This window comes from Stigmatopora argus, chromosome 5 (genome assembly GCF_051989625.1).
Source record: "Stigmatopora argus isolate UIUO_Sarg chromosome 5, RoL_Sarg_1.0, whole genome shotgun sequence".
NCBI classification, from domain to species: domain Eukaryota; kingdom Metazoa; phylum Chordata; class Actinopteri; order Syngnathiformes; family Syngnathidae; genus Stigmatopora; species Stigmatopora argus.
In genome coordinates this window covers 1,223,227-1,237,272 of record NC_135391.1, presented here as the reverse complement: position 1 = coordinate 1,237,272, position 14,046 = coordinate 1,223,227, and the positions used below count along the sequence as shown (strand labels likewise).

At 41.1% G+C, this 14,046-nt stretch overlaps 1 long non-coding RNA gene across 2 annotated transcripts in view; it reads right to left on the bottom strand.

The window, feature by feature from the left end:
* The window catches only part of LOC144074418 (uncharacterized), a 79,136-nt gene that overhangs the window by 21,979 nt on the left and 43,111 nt on the right, over window positions 1-14,046 (bottom strand). For both annotated transcript variants that reach the window (XR_013300292.1, XR_013300293.1), the window contains exons 7-9: window positions 13,221-13,268; window positions 5,411-5,497; window positions 1,264-1,362 (exon numbers count right to left, since the gene is read on the bottom strand). This is a non-coding gene — a long non-coding RNA (uncharacterized LOC144074418). The remainder of the gene's footprint in view (window positions 1-1,263; window positions 1,363-5,410; window positions 5,498-13,220; window positions 13,269-14,046) is intronic.

The window sequence follows — 14,046 nt, the reverse complement described above, 5'->3', positions numbered from 1 at the left end:
TGCTAAGTGCATCCTCGTTGGTCAACGTTATCTTGGAGCAACCGAATCAATCGACAATTATTCTGATTGTTTAATCTTTGGAGACAGCCTTGACCTACAAATTGTACACTGAAGTGCCCAGAGAAAACCCACGCAATGATGATGCAAACTCCACACAGTGAGGAGCCACCTGGGATCGAACCCTCGAATCCAGAACGGTGAGCCCCGCCTGCGCCAACTTTTTTTTCCCGCATGTGTATTGTACGCTGTTGCCGCAGCTGTTTCTATGACAACAAGGGGCGGGCTCCCGATGCGACTTGCGACGTGAGATAAACACTGCGGCCAGATAATGGATTTGATTGATCTGGCGTCACTCCGCTTTAGTGGCGGCGGCGGGAGGGAACACGGACGAACGGACGGATGGACGGACGGACTCCACCACATCTTATTTGTTCCATTTGATTTGAGCGCCTTGATCCTGACATGGCCACGATGGAGAACACATTGTCCTTTGCAGTGCAGACCGACGGTTCGCTGACTGGACGCCAAATAATTAAAGCACCGATTTTGCCGTAACATTCCATCCTGAAACTACACTTGAAGACCATGCTTGGCTTTTTTGTATGGTATACACACACACAGTTCCCACTACTACGGCGACTATTAATACTAGTACGGCGACTACTACTACTACTACTACAACTAATACTACTAGTACGGTGACTACTACTACTACTACTAATACTACTAGTATGGCGACTACTACTACTACTAATTCTACTAGTACGGCGACTACTACTACTACAACTAATACCACCACTGCTACCACTTCCTTGACCGTTACTATTACAACTACTGCGACTACTACCACTAATAACACCACTGCTACCACTACCACTACCACTACTAATACTACTACCACTACTAATACTACTGCGACTACTACTGCGACTACGACTGCTACTACTGCAACCACTACTACTACTGCAACCATTACTGCGACTACTACTACTACTGCAACTAGTACTACAACAACTACTACTACTACTGCGACTACTACTACTGCAACTACTACTACTGCAACTACTACTACTGCAACTACTACTACTGCAACTACTACTACTACTACTACTAAGGGCTAAGTAAATGAGTCATTAATGATTATTTGCGCACGCTTCCATCTATTCGGGTGACAAAAGAAGACTAGAATTGTCGGGCGGGTGTGGCGCTGAGTAGATCATTTCCACGCAGAGAAACATCAAGATGAAAAATGACTTTCCTTACCTTATTCAATTGGGATTCTCCATTGGAAGTACTTTGCCATTTCCTTCCTCCTGCCCGTTTTATGACCATGAAAGTGTCGAGCGGTGATGATTGCCACACCTGTGAACACAAAGAAAAGTCAATTTACTTTTGTTCATTTGCGTCCAAATGCATTAAACATGTTCATATGTTCAAATATGGCCTTCTCAGGGGTGTCAAAAGGACACCCGCGGGCTGAAAGCGGCATGCTACCGAGTTCCATCTTGAAGAAAATGCTTCATTTTTTCGCCGTAAAGCCAAAATAAGGAAGTCGCTTGGAGATTGTCCAAAAATCAACAGAGGGCGACCAATGAACAGAAAGTACTGCATTTTCTTGCATATTAGCCGCCTCTGTGTATAAGCCGTACCCTTAAAATGGCCTTAAAATGGTTGAATTTGACAATTTCTCGCGTATAAGCTGCCCCCTGATTCCCAATTTTCACCTCCATATTCACGGTTTTAATAGGGGGTACAAATGTCTTACTTTAAAGGGAAAATCTTAACAAAAATCATCGCACGTGCTATTTCAGAGATAGTCTATCAACCGAAAGGGTGTTGCCTGCAGCTAGACAAATTCAAAAAGGAAGTCAGGTGAGCAGTCCAACCAGGAAGTGTCCATTTTTTGGCAAAAAATAAACCGGTCCGGCCTGAATGAGATCTAGATGGCACAAATTTTGCCCCCCAACCCCAAAAAACTGAGTTTAAAACTCCTTTAGAGTGGATCGGATGCAACAATTGTCACATTTTGTTTTTGGAAATAATTGAGCTGTTTTTATTTCTTTTCATCTTGTTTTTTTTAGTTGAAGTCTGTCGAGTCCTGCAGTGTTTTTGACAGAGGCGCTCATGGGAAATAAGATTTTTCTAAAAGATGGTCTCATCATCTCATCAGTTTCCTCACTTCCATTTTTTGTTGTTGTGGTTGGCTTTTCTTCATCAGTCAACTCCTTCCTTCCATTTTTACCCGCTTATTTCCAACCCGCGTTGAAACACTCTGCTAAATATCCAAGATCTTGATTCCGCACGGCGTGTGGGTGTCAAATTCCCGTTTATCTTTCACTTAATTGCAGCTTTGTGACTGTAACCACGGCAACCCCTCGGCACGGCCACCCCACCCCCGCGCTAATACCCGATTAAAGCGAAACGCTGTCATTCCTCGTAATAGAATAGCTGTATAATTGGATTAGCCGCGCCATTACGGCCATTAGCCTTATCGCCGCCGCTTTAAAAATGTCGCGTTGGCAACATTGGACGGAGAAAAGTCCGCTACAGTCATCCCTCCAATATTGCGGTTCATGTAGACCCAACATGGCCGCGATAATCGAAATCTCGCCAAGTATGGTCACCCAATTTATAACTTCAGGGTGGAGGCGGGGCCAAATGAGCCAACCTGGGAGAAGAATGGTATCAAAATTTAAAACAAAATTAGAATGAAGTTTAGTGTAAGGTTCGCTTCAACTTATTTTTGAGTGTCTGTATCGTAATCCAAATTCATTTAAATTTGTGAACCGTATTTTCACGACTATAAGGCGCACTTAAGTCTTAAATGTTCTCCAAAATAGACAGGGCGCCTTATAATCCAGTGTGCTTTATATATGGGGAAAAAAATGTCATTCATTGAGGGTGCGCCTTATAATGCGGTGCACCTTATAATGCTGTGTGCCTTATAATGCGGTGCGCCTTATAATGCGGTGCGCCTTATAGTCGTGAAAATACAGTATGTTATGTTACGAGCGCGGTGCCGTGCTAAAAGTCTCTCTCACTCCCCTCCGCAAAATCTGTTTAATTTTAGTACCATTAAACACATTTTAGTACTATCAAACCACTAGTTATTTGTTACTTTGTTAATAGATGGCGAATTAGAACAAAAAAAATCTTTTTCCAATCCAATATCCTGTTTTGGGTGTTTTTTTCAGAGGGTTGGAACCAATTCATTTGTTTTTAGTTCATTTCTATGGGAAACGTTCATTTGAGTTACGAGTAAATCGACATATGAGCTCAATCCCAGAACCAATTAAGTTCGTATTTCAAGGTACCACTGTAGTGAATTCGCGATAATTGAGGGATCACCGTATCCGTCAAAACACTCCCTTTTTTGGCCCCACTGAAAAGCACATTAGCGAGCGGCCGTGTCCAGTTCTGCCGTTTTTTTGCGGGTGGAATTCAAGTGTTCGGGGAGAGAGTGTGTCTAAATTGGCAAGGAAATTGGAGAGGGACGACGTGTTTCTTCCCCCGGATTCCACTCGTCATTTCTGCGTCCCGCCGGGTGGGAGGCTCAAAGACGCCGGCGGCTCAAAGACGCCGACACCCGCCTTAAGAAAAAGCGCCAAAGCGTATTTTCCGCCGACAACCCACGCGTATTTTCAAGTGTGCGTGTAGACAGAGCGCAAGTTTGAAAAGTTACCGCGACGTCAACTGGTCGCAACTCGGTTGAAATAGAAAAGTCTTTCCTCCAAAACTCGTAAAAGTCAAGAAGGACAGGCGGAGAAAAATAGGGCCAAATATTTGTACGGCGGCGGCGGCCGTGATTGGGGTGACGAGGTCGTAACGGCAAATACGGGGATCTTAATCACAATGTTTTCTGTCCTGCTATTTTTTTTCCTAAGTGGTATTCGCAAAAAGTATGCGGGCAATTTAAAAGCAGGCGGCAGGGGGCGTGGCCTTATTTGCTTTTGGAATTTCAAGGGCCGGACCATTTTCTCAAAGAATCTTGCTTAATAAATTGGAAATGAATTTCATTTTTCGGATGTGTAGTCAAGACCAATGGAAATAGGGCAGCGTATGTTCTTCTTCTTTTCTTTTTTTAGCAATGGCAGCTACTATTTCAGCCAATCAAATGCGAGTATCTCAGATTCTTCCTGATACCATTCTTTGCTATGAAAAGCGCAAAGGCCAACTTTAAGCGCTGCTAGCACCAGTTAGCCACTAAATTGTCTTAAAACAAAACAGACACGCCATCTGTTTGTGCTAATTCACGCTTGCTAGCTTGTTTACTTTCCAATTCAAGAGCCAACATTTTTAATAACTCTTCATTCTCTACTATAAAAAGCACAAAAGCCAACTTTAAGCGCTGCTAGCACCAGTTAGCCACTAAATTGTCTTAAAACAAAACATACATGCTAACCGATTGTGCTAATTCTCGCTTGCTAGCTTGTTTACTTTCCAATTCAAGAGCCAACATTTTTAATAACTCTTCATTCTTTACTATAAAAAGCACAAAAGCCAACTTTAAGCACTGCTAGCACCAGTTAGCCACTAAATTGTCTTAAAACAAAACAGACATGCTATTAGCTTATGCAAATTCACGCATGCTATCTTGTTTACTTTATAATTCAACAGCCAACATTTTTAATAACTCTTCATTCTTTGCTAAGGCAGAAAAGGCAACTTTAAGTGCTGATAGCACCAGTTAGCCACTAAATTGTCTTAAAACAAAACATACATGCTAACCGATTGTGCTAATTCTCGCTTGCTAGCTTGTTTACTTTCCAATTCAAGAGCCAACATTTTTAATAACTCTTCATTCTTTACTATAAAAAGCACAAAAGCCAACTTTAAGCACTGCTAGCACCAGTTAGCCACTAAATTGTCTTAAAACAAAACAGACATGCTATTAGCTTATGCAAATTCACGCATGCTATCTTGTTTACTTTATAATTCAACAGCCAACATTTTTAATAACTCTTCATTCTTTGCTAAGGCAGAAAAGGCAACTTTAAGTGCTGATAGCACCAGTTAGCCACTAAATTGTCTTAAAACAACAGATACATGCTATCCGCTTGTGCTAATTTACGCTTGCTAGCTTGTTTACTTTATAATTGAAGAGCCAACATTTTTAATAACTCTCAAAAGCCAATTTTAGGCGCCGCTAGAACCAGTTAGCCACTAAATTGTCTTAAAAAAACATACATGCTATCCGATCGTGGTAATTCACGCTTGCTAGCTTGTTTACTTTCTATTAAAGCAACAATGTCAGAGGAAATAAATTCAGTTACTGAGTGCAAGATGCTTTATTTATGACGACAAGTGAATAAATCGGTGTCATAAAATCCTTCAAACAATCCGTTTTATCTTAGTTAAGTTTGTTTATTTATCAAAAAGAAGTTTTTCATATTCAACAAGTTTAACATACCTTATGTCGTTATGCCATTGAGAAATCATCTCCATTTGTTGTACTTGCAGTCGAATATTTACGCTTGTTCTCTCCATTCTTTCGGGACTAAAAAGAAAAATAAGAAATGAGTCTACACTTTATTAAAATATGGAATGAATGAACATTGCCATTTGTTTGATCCCTTTGGATTTGTAAGGAGAAAAAAAACACGTGGGTGTTAAAAGTTTACAATGAATCCGGACGCTTGAGTTTACAACCTGATTAAAAACACTATGTCCACTTAAAGAACAGATTAGATGCCATTATGCGCTTTAATTACATACTTAATTGAGCGCAGTGTCTGCAGAGGGACCCCAACATTTGCGAATTACGGCCGCTCTTCCTTTTTACGGGGCTCGTGTGGCTTTTTTTTTTTTTTTAAGTGTACGCCAAATCGTTGGTTGCGCAATTCACCGCCACGATGACATTTTAATAATCTCCCGTGCGAACAAACTTGCGTGCTTTGGAACCAAATGCAGCAGTAGATCGTTGTATTTTATGGCTTATTTTGCAAAAACGTGGCGTAAATTGGAGACGGGCAGATTGCAATGCTGTATTGTTCGGACTATAAGCCGCGCCCGATTGGAAAAAATAGACTAATAAATAAATAACAGGCTTTCGGAGGTCCAAGAGGAAAATAAAAAACTAAAATAAGTCGCAAGCCGAGCCTAACTATGAAAAACCTCAGGGTTCAATCTGTTTGACTTGACCAATGAGGATGCATTTCCCCCTTAAGCCCCGCCTACAAAAAAATCACAAAAACTGGAGGACGTGACAAAAAAGAGGCGGCAAGAGCGCGAAATCGGTTTGGCATGCAAAAGTCTGAAAATGTAAAAAAGGGCGATCGTAAGTTTTGAGCTTGACTTTTCATATGACTTCATAATTTGGCTAAAAATCATATTTTTGGGGAGAACATGAAATCTGTTTGGCGACCAAAAGACACAAAATTTGGCACCCAAAAATTCTAAGAACGAAAATAAAACAGGTCGTTGACCTTGACCTTTCGGATGACGATTTGCCGGAGCTTCATTGTTTTACTTAAAGTCTTAATTTTTGATAATCTCAGAATTTTTGTTCAATTTTTTTTGCCACCAATCCTGATTCCATTGGCATGAAGCAGGCCAAGGCCAGAGACCAATTCCTTTCAATTTCATGTTTGACGCGTGACTCGCACGAGTCATGATGAGTCTTGTTGCACTCTGACCTCTGCATTGACCTTCTGCGCCATGTTGGGTTGTTTCATTGCCTTCGTGTGTCTTGGCTTCTATTTTTTTCATTTATTTTTTGGGCACTAGCTTTATTGCGTTAGCGATGCGTCAGCCCTGCCAGCGCCGTGGCAGTGTTTTTGGACTCGGTGCTGGTGATTCACACGAGTGGGCCATTAGGAAATGGATGTTTACATGACCCCGCGAGGCGGAGAGCGAGCGGCTTCCAAGTCTTGGCGCTGGCGTGGGGTGGATTTCACCGTTCAAGTTCAGGCGTCCGCCAAAATATCTCATTTATGCCGCGTCGTGTCTTAAAGGCGCCATTGCGTTTTGGGGTCCTTGCGGGTCATTTCTGGTCAATATGGGGGCAGTTCCTATTTGATTTTGAGGAATTTTACGGGATGCTTCTCGAGTTTGATCTACCGCATTTTTTCGCGTATAAGCCGCACCCTTAAGATTGCCTTAAAATGGTTGAATTTTACAATTTCTCGCGTATAAGCCGCACCTTTAAAATGTTAGAATTTTACAATTTCTCGCGTATAAGCCGCACCTTTAAAATGTTAGAATTTTACAATTTCTCGCGTATAAGCCGTACGCTTAAAATGGCCTTAGAATGTTCGAATTTTACAATTTCTCGCGTATAAGCCGCACCTTTAAAATGTTAGAATTTTATAATTTCTCGCGTATAAGCCGCACCTTTAAAATGTTAGAATTTTACAATCTCGCGTATAAGCCGTACCCTTAAAATGGCCTTAGAATGTTAGATTTTGACAATTTCTCGCGTATAAGCCACCCCCTGATTCCAAATTTACACCTCCATATTCATGGTTTTAATAGGGAGTACAAATGTGTTACTTTAAAGGGAAAATCTTAAGATTAAAAATCATCGCACATGCTATTTCTGAGATACTGTCAAAATCAAAAGCATATTATTAGGGTAAATATCATAAAGGAATTAATTCATACAGTAATGATTGTTTTCTTACTGCAAAACAGAAAATAACCAACAAATAGTCAATGTTATTTTGCCGACATCTACTGGTGAAAAAGAGTATAGCAACGCTGCAAGTCTTGTGCGCATATAAGCCGTACCCTTGATTTTTTTTAGTTACAAATACGGCTCTATGCGAGAAAATACGGTAGTTAAAAAAGTCCCAACACATTAATGAACATATACATGTAAATATGCGAGATGATAGCCAAAGGCTAGTTTCCATTTTTAGTCCCTGGCGCATGTTGATGTTAAAAAACACAAGATAAAATCAATAAGACAACAACAGTAGGGGAAAAATAATGGACAAAAACAAGGAAGAAACATAAAAAAACAAGGAGACATACATAAATAACAGTAACATAAAACTGTGTATTTACGCAGTCTCTAAATATTGCACGATGCAAAATTGCTAACAATAAACAAAAAGGTCTTGACAGTGTTGTGATAAAAAATGAGATTCAATCAATTGTGATGTGGTACGTTTTTTGGTTTTCCATCCAATACTTTTGTTTTAGTGCCCTGCTGATTTTTGGGCATTTACGGGTAACTTCCTGTTGGCTCATTGGGCCATTTCAAGGTGGCCTATGAGCTCATTGGCTACCGTTGAAGGCGCCATTGAACCTAGGAAGTGAACTTTTATCCCAAAAATAAACGGGTCCGGCCCACATGAGATCTTACTGGCCCGAATGTGGCCCCGCCCCCCAAACCGAATCAGACACCCCTGAATTACAGCGGCAAGTGCGAGATAGAGATAGTCGCCCTCCGGCCGAGTGCGGGGAACGAATCAATCTATTTTGAATAACTGTGTCTGAGAAGCGAGAACCTGGACCGCCCCCCTCGCCACGTAACACGCGTTCCAATTTGCACGAGTCGCTCAAGCGTAGCCACAACAAAGGCGCCTCTTTCACGGAAAATATGATATACTCGTCGGACAATGGCCCGGCTGGGTTCATTACATCGCATGAGCGGTGGAGCGGACGCCTCGTAAATCCTCCCGAACGCCGCCGCGTTGACTGTAAATATTCGGGATGGCGGCACTGTGGCAAACCAAGGGTGCTAATGGAACAACAAATGACATCTGTTTTCCCTGCGTGTAGCATAGCGTACGTAGCTCATTTCAAAGTTTGCCATCCACGTATTCAGCCGTTCGCTACCAGCAGCTCTCCGCAATCTGTTTTTAATCTTACCCGCAATTAAGGGGCTTTTATATGGAGGCCCCCCCACCCCACAGATGCAAGGCTAAAAAAAGTTTTTGTGTTGTATTGTATTTACAGTGGTACCTCAACATACGACCTTAATCCGTTGCGGGACTGAGCTCGTATGTCGATTTACTCGTAACTCAAATCAACTTTTCCCATTGAAAAGAATTAAAAACAAATGAATTGGTTCCAGCCCTCTGAAAAAACACCCAAAACAGGATATTGGATTGGAAAAAATGTTTGATTTCTTCTAATTCGCCATCTATTAACAAAGTAACACATAACTAGTGGTTTAATAGTAATAAAATGTCTTTAATCTAACTAAAATTGGGCAGATTTCGCCGACGGGAGACAGAGACGTTTGGGGTGGTGGGCCGGGGGGTACCTTTTTTTTCCACGACAACGCACTCGTAAACGGAACAAACAAATTTAAATTAACTTGGATAAATATATACAGACACTCAAACATACGTTTAATGTAACTTTACACAAAACTGAATTCTAATTTTGTTGTAATCTTTTGTTACCTTTGTTTTTCGGGTTGGCGGTTTGCCACGCCTCCGCCCTCACTCACGTTCGCTATCGATGGACTGTTTGCTGTTGTACTATTGCCTTCAAAATATTCCCAAAATGATGCACACAAATGTCCTCCTCACAATAGGATAACGCACGACCACTTGCCAACGAGAAATAGTCTTTAAGGAACGATCGCGGGACCTTTCCTAAGAAAGAATAACAGGAAATGACATAGCTGAGCTTCCCACGTAGTGATTGTGGGTAATGAAGTTTTATTCTGAGAAAGGTTGCCATTGCCTATGGGTAATGTGTGCAGGAGTATACTTCATTACCCAGAAAGCCCTCTTTTTGCATGCGCGTTGTGCGTTTCCTGGTCGTATGAGAAACTCGTCTGAATTAATTATTTCCGTGCTCGTAAATATTGTTATACACGAAAGATATGCAAAAAAGACCTGGCTTGGTCGCATCACGAAATTTTGACCGCATAACGGGCGGATTATTCGATCGAAATTTCCCCCGTAAGACGAGCATTTTGTATGACGAGGTACCACTGTATATATATATATAAAATTTATTTGACCTTTAATTGACATCGGGAAAAAAAAAGTTTGGACACCCCTGCCTCAGTGGGAGTCAAAGGAGCCCGACCGAGCCCTCAGAATGACAAACGAGGCGACGGAAGAATTCTGGAACGTCGCCACGGCAAGATCTGCCAAGCGCAGCCAGCGGGAATAACCACATTAACCACATTAGACACAATAAAAGCGGAAAGAACAACAGCTGGTCGGTCGCTCTTTGTCTTCGTGCACTGCCTGCCTTCCACACCCCGACGACAAATAAAAAAACTACAGTCAGACTTCTTCATCTTACAAAACGATTTCATTCCAAAAGTGGCTCTTCATTCACTCCCCAGGCTTGCGTGGCTTTTCTCCAGGTACTCCACTTTCCTCCCATATCCCAAAGACATGATCGCTAGGCTAATTGTAAGCTAATTAGTCCCTAGCTATGAGTGATGACTTGTTTGTCTCCTCATGTTCTGGCTAGCGATTCAGGGTGTCCCTTCCCTGCCTGGTGCCCGTAATTAGCTGGGATGGGCTGCTCCAGCACCCCCGCGAGACCCTTGTGAGGATAAGCGCTACAGAAAATGAATGAATAAATCCACATTTTGCTCATTTCGTACACATTTATTTATATATTTATTTATTCTTGAATGTACATATTCTTGAATGTACATATTCTTGAATGTACATATTCTTGAATGTACTTATTCTTGAATGTACTTATTCTTGAATGTACTTATTCTTGAATGTATTTATTCTTGAATGTATTTATTATTGAATTTATTTATTATTGTACTTATATATTTATTTATTTATTAACCCATTTATGACCCATTTATTTATGTCTATAATGTATTTTGCTGTCTGTATTCTCACCCTCTTGCTATTGTGACAATGACAATGTTCCCGAATACGGGATGAATAAAGTTATCTAATCAATCTAATCTAATATTCCCCTCTGTCGTTGTGAGCTAAAAATAACAAAAAAAATCCCCTATTATTATTATTTTTAAATATACGGTACATCAAACACCCAAATTCAAGTGAAAATATCAAATGTTTATTTAATTTTATTTCTTGATTAATGTGTCAGTTTCTTTGTTGTTGTTATTTGTGCACTTTGTGGTGAAAGCTTTAAATCTCATTCTACTTGCACAATGACAACAAAAAGCCTTCAATTCATTCAAATAGATTCGATTCTTGGCATACTAATGACCTCTTTACATATCCCGATAAAATCCAAACAACCAATAGATGCCATGCGTATTTAACGAGCAAATTTCTCCCGGCAGAAAAGCCGCCATTCCATCAAAGTGGAAGGAGGCAACGGGGTGCAATAACATCATTGTTACGTTCAACGTTTTTCCCTCCTAAACAATTAACGCGCAGACCTTAAACGCAGCGCGGGGACGACGCCTTTCTTGTGCTCTTAAACGGAGGAAAGATGGAAATGGCTTTCCTCATTTCCATCTACTGGGGTTTTCTCCCAAAATATTGGACGTCTATCTCCGTCAGCTCGATGCACGTACGTTCCCGGGGACCATCCCTAGATGGCGCTGGAGACCCGGTGCAAAATCCCCCCCAAAACGTGGGTGTGCGTGTGACATACACATTAAATTATTCATTTTTTCCAGGGCAAATATGGCTACTTTTTTTTTTCCTCCGCCGTCGTCGTCGTCGTCATCTTTTCGCCCAGGTTTTGTTTATTATTTATCGCGCGCGCGACTCGCAATGTTTGGGTGGACTCGCAGGCCGGGGTTGCATTCATGTCACGGCGTGGGTGTCGGAATGATGTCTTGACGCCAAAACGCGGGAGACTGTGTGTGCGGTGCGGACACACGTCGTGCGCAGATGGGATTATTTTGCCTTGGCGTGGCTTGAATCGCAAATATTATATGTAGTAATTTACATATACGGTGTATTATCCAATAGGTTGCCTGGAATTAGTCATTGATTGGAACATGTGGAATGCTTTTATGGTCAAGTTAGGTGGATGTGAAGCTTTTAAAATGGTTCAAAATGTGATGGTTTTTGTCCAACGTCATATCAGGATTGTGATCAGAGAATAAGTGTCAATCAAAGATGTTCTTATCAAATCTGAAAGCAAAATGTTTTGCAACTTCTTAACTGAATTTAATGCTTTTGTTGTCATGAGATTTAAAGCTTTGCTATAAAGTGGACACATCAATAAATCGCCCAAAAATAGATTTCTACTGATTCAATAGATTGAGAGATGAAGTGATTTTTATTAAGGACTCTCACGTGTTATTTTAAACGTGTTTAACAGTCAGGAAAGTGTCGTAAAGTGTTGTTCTTTCAAAATAAAACAAATTTGGGGAAGAAAAAGGTCAAATGATGTGGGTAATACCCACTGAAACACCCAAATTAGGTAGTAAGTTTGGAGAGCCTAGTTATAAATATTCCCTTTCTGACCCGCTTATCGTCACAATGGTCGTGGGGGGTGCTGGAGCCTATCCCAGCTGACTTTGGTCACCAGGCGGGGGAGGGACAAATGGTGGCCAGCCAATCGCAGGGCAAAAACAACGATTTATGGCACAATTTTAGCATACAATTAGCCTAGCATGCATGTTTTTTGGGACGTGGGAGGAAACTGGAATACCCAGAGAAAGCCCACTTGAGGCCCAGGGAAAAAAATGCAAACTCCCCAAGGGGAGGAGCGACCTGGATTCAAACCCAGGACCCCAGGACGGTGAGGCCGATGCACTAATTACTGATCCAGCGTGACGCTTAGGCATAAAAATAAAAATACAGGAGACGGGTTAAAACGGAGAGTTGAGCAAAAGGTCGCCTCGCTGAGTCATCCTCTCGGAGGATTAGCAAGATTAGACGGGAAAACCGCCGGCGAGCTTCTTTGGGCGCCACCGTTCGCTTTTAGAATGGCGCCAGAAAATCTCAAGTAGCGGTCGGGATGTTATCGCAAAAACTAAAAAAAATAACAGCAAGTGGCCAATCTTGATGGTTTGAGGGATTGCTTCTTGTCGCTTTGTCGGTCTCTAATGATATTTGGATATTTCTAGGTGACGACATTTTGAAGCTGACATTGAAGGCGGAGTTTTGACGGCAGGGGGGCCAATCAACCAATAAAAATGGAGCAAAATGTGCTCGATGGCGGCACCTTTGTCAAAAAAAAATGAAAGTATTGAATTTAAAGTGGCAGTCAAGCGGAACAATCGGACACTTCCGGCCCACAAGCCGCACCTTTGACACCCGTGCGTTATAATGTGTAAAGTTAATGATGTGGTGATACAGTTGAAAACACTTAAGAATAATTATTAAAAAAATACGAATACCAACCTGAAATCAGAAAGTCCGATCAGGATGTCTTCGTTTGATGACATATTTCTGAAAAAGACAAAGGTGACCAATCAAAATGGATGTCCAACCCCATCGGCATTGACTTCCGGAGTATTTATTGACAAAAAAAGCAATACGCGTTAAGAGAAGGTGCCTTTGAGTAAATCGACTCTCGCAGCCATTAAAACGCAGTCATTAAAAGAAAGCGCGTCTGTTGTACCGACCGCGGCTTCCTTTTGACTTACGTTGTGAAAAATCGATTGGACGCTGTGGGATAACAAGCTGCTGAAATATAACGGCAATATTCGACATTTACCTCTCGGAGACATGCTATTTTTTTATTTTATTTTAATAAAAAAAAGACCAAACACAAGAAATAAATGCAAAACAACAATACCATGTCAGACTCTGATTGGTTCGCGGGCCGCTTTAACGTCAACTCGGTTTCACATGGGCCGGACCATTTTAGATATAATATTTAGATTTTTTTTTATATAAATGGATTAAAAGAACTGGATTAAAAGCCCTGAAGATTCCATTTTTTATAGATATAAAACAATGTTTATTTGAGCTTTTTTTTAAATATATTTTTAGATTTTACAAAATGATTTTTGAACTAAAAACACAGAAAAAATGGATTAAAAAATGACAATGATTGATTTAAAAGGGGGAAAAACAGGAAATTTAATATACATCTATACTCTTCATTTTAATTTGATCCTAAAACAGAAAGCCGCCACTCATGATTGACTTTCCCGGGCCACACAAAATGATGCGGCGGGCCAGATTTGGCCCACGGGCCGCCACTTTGACAGTGGCCATACAA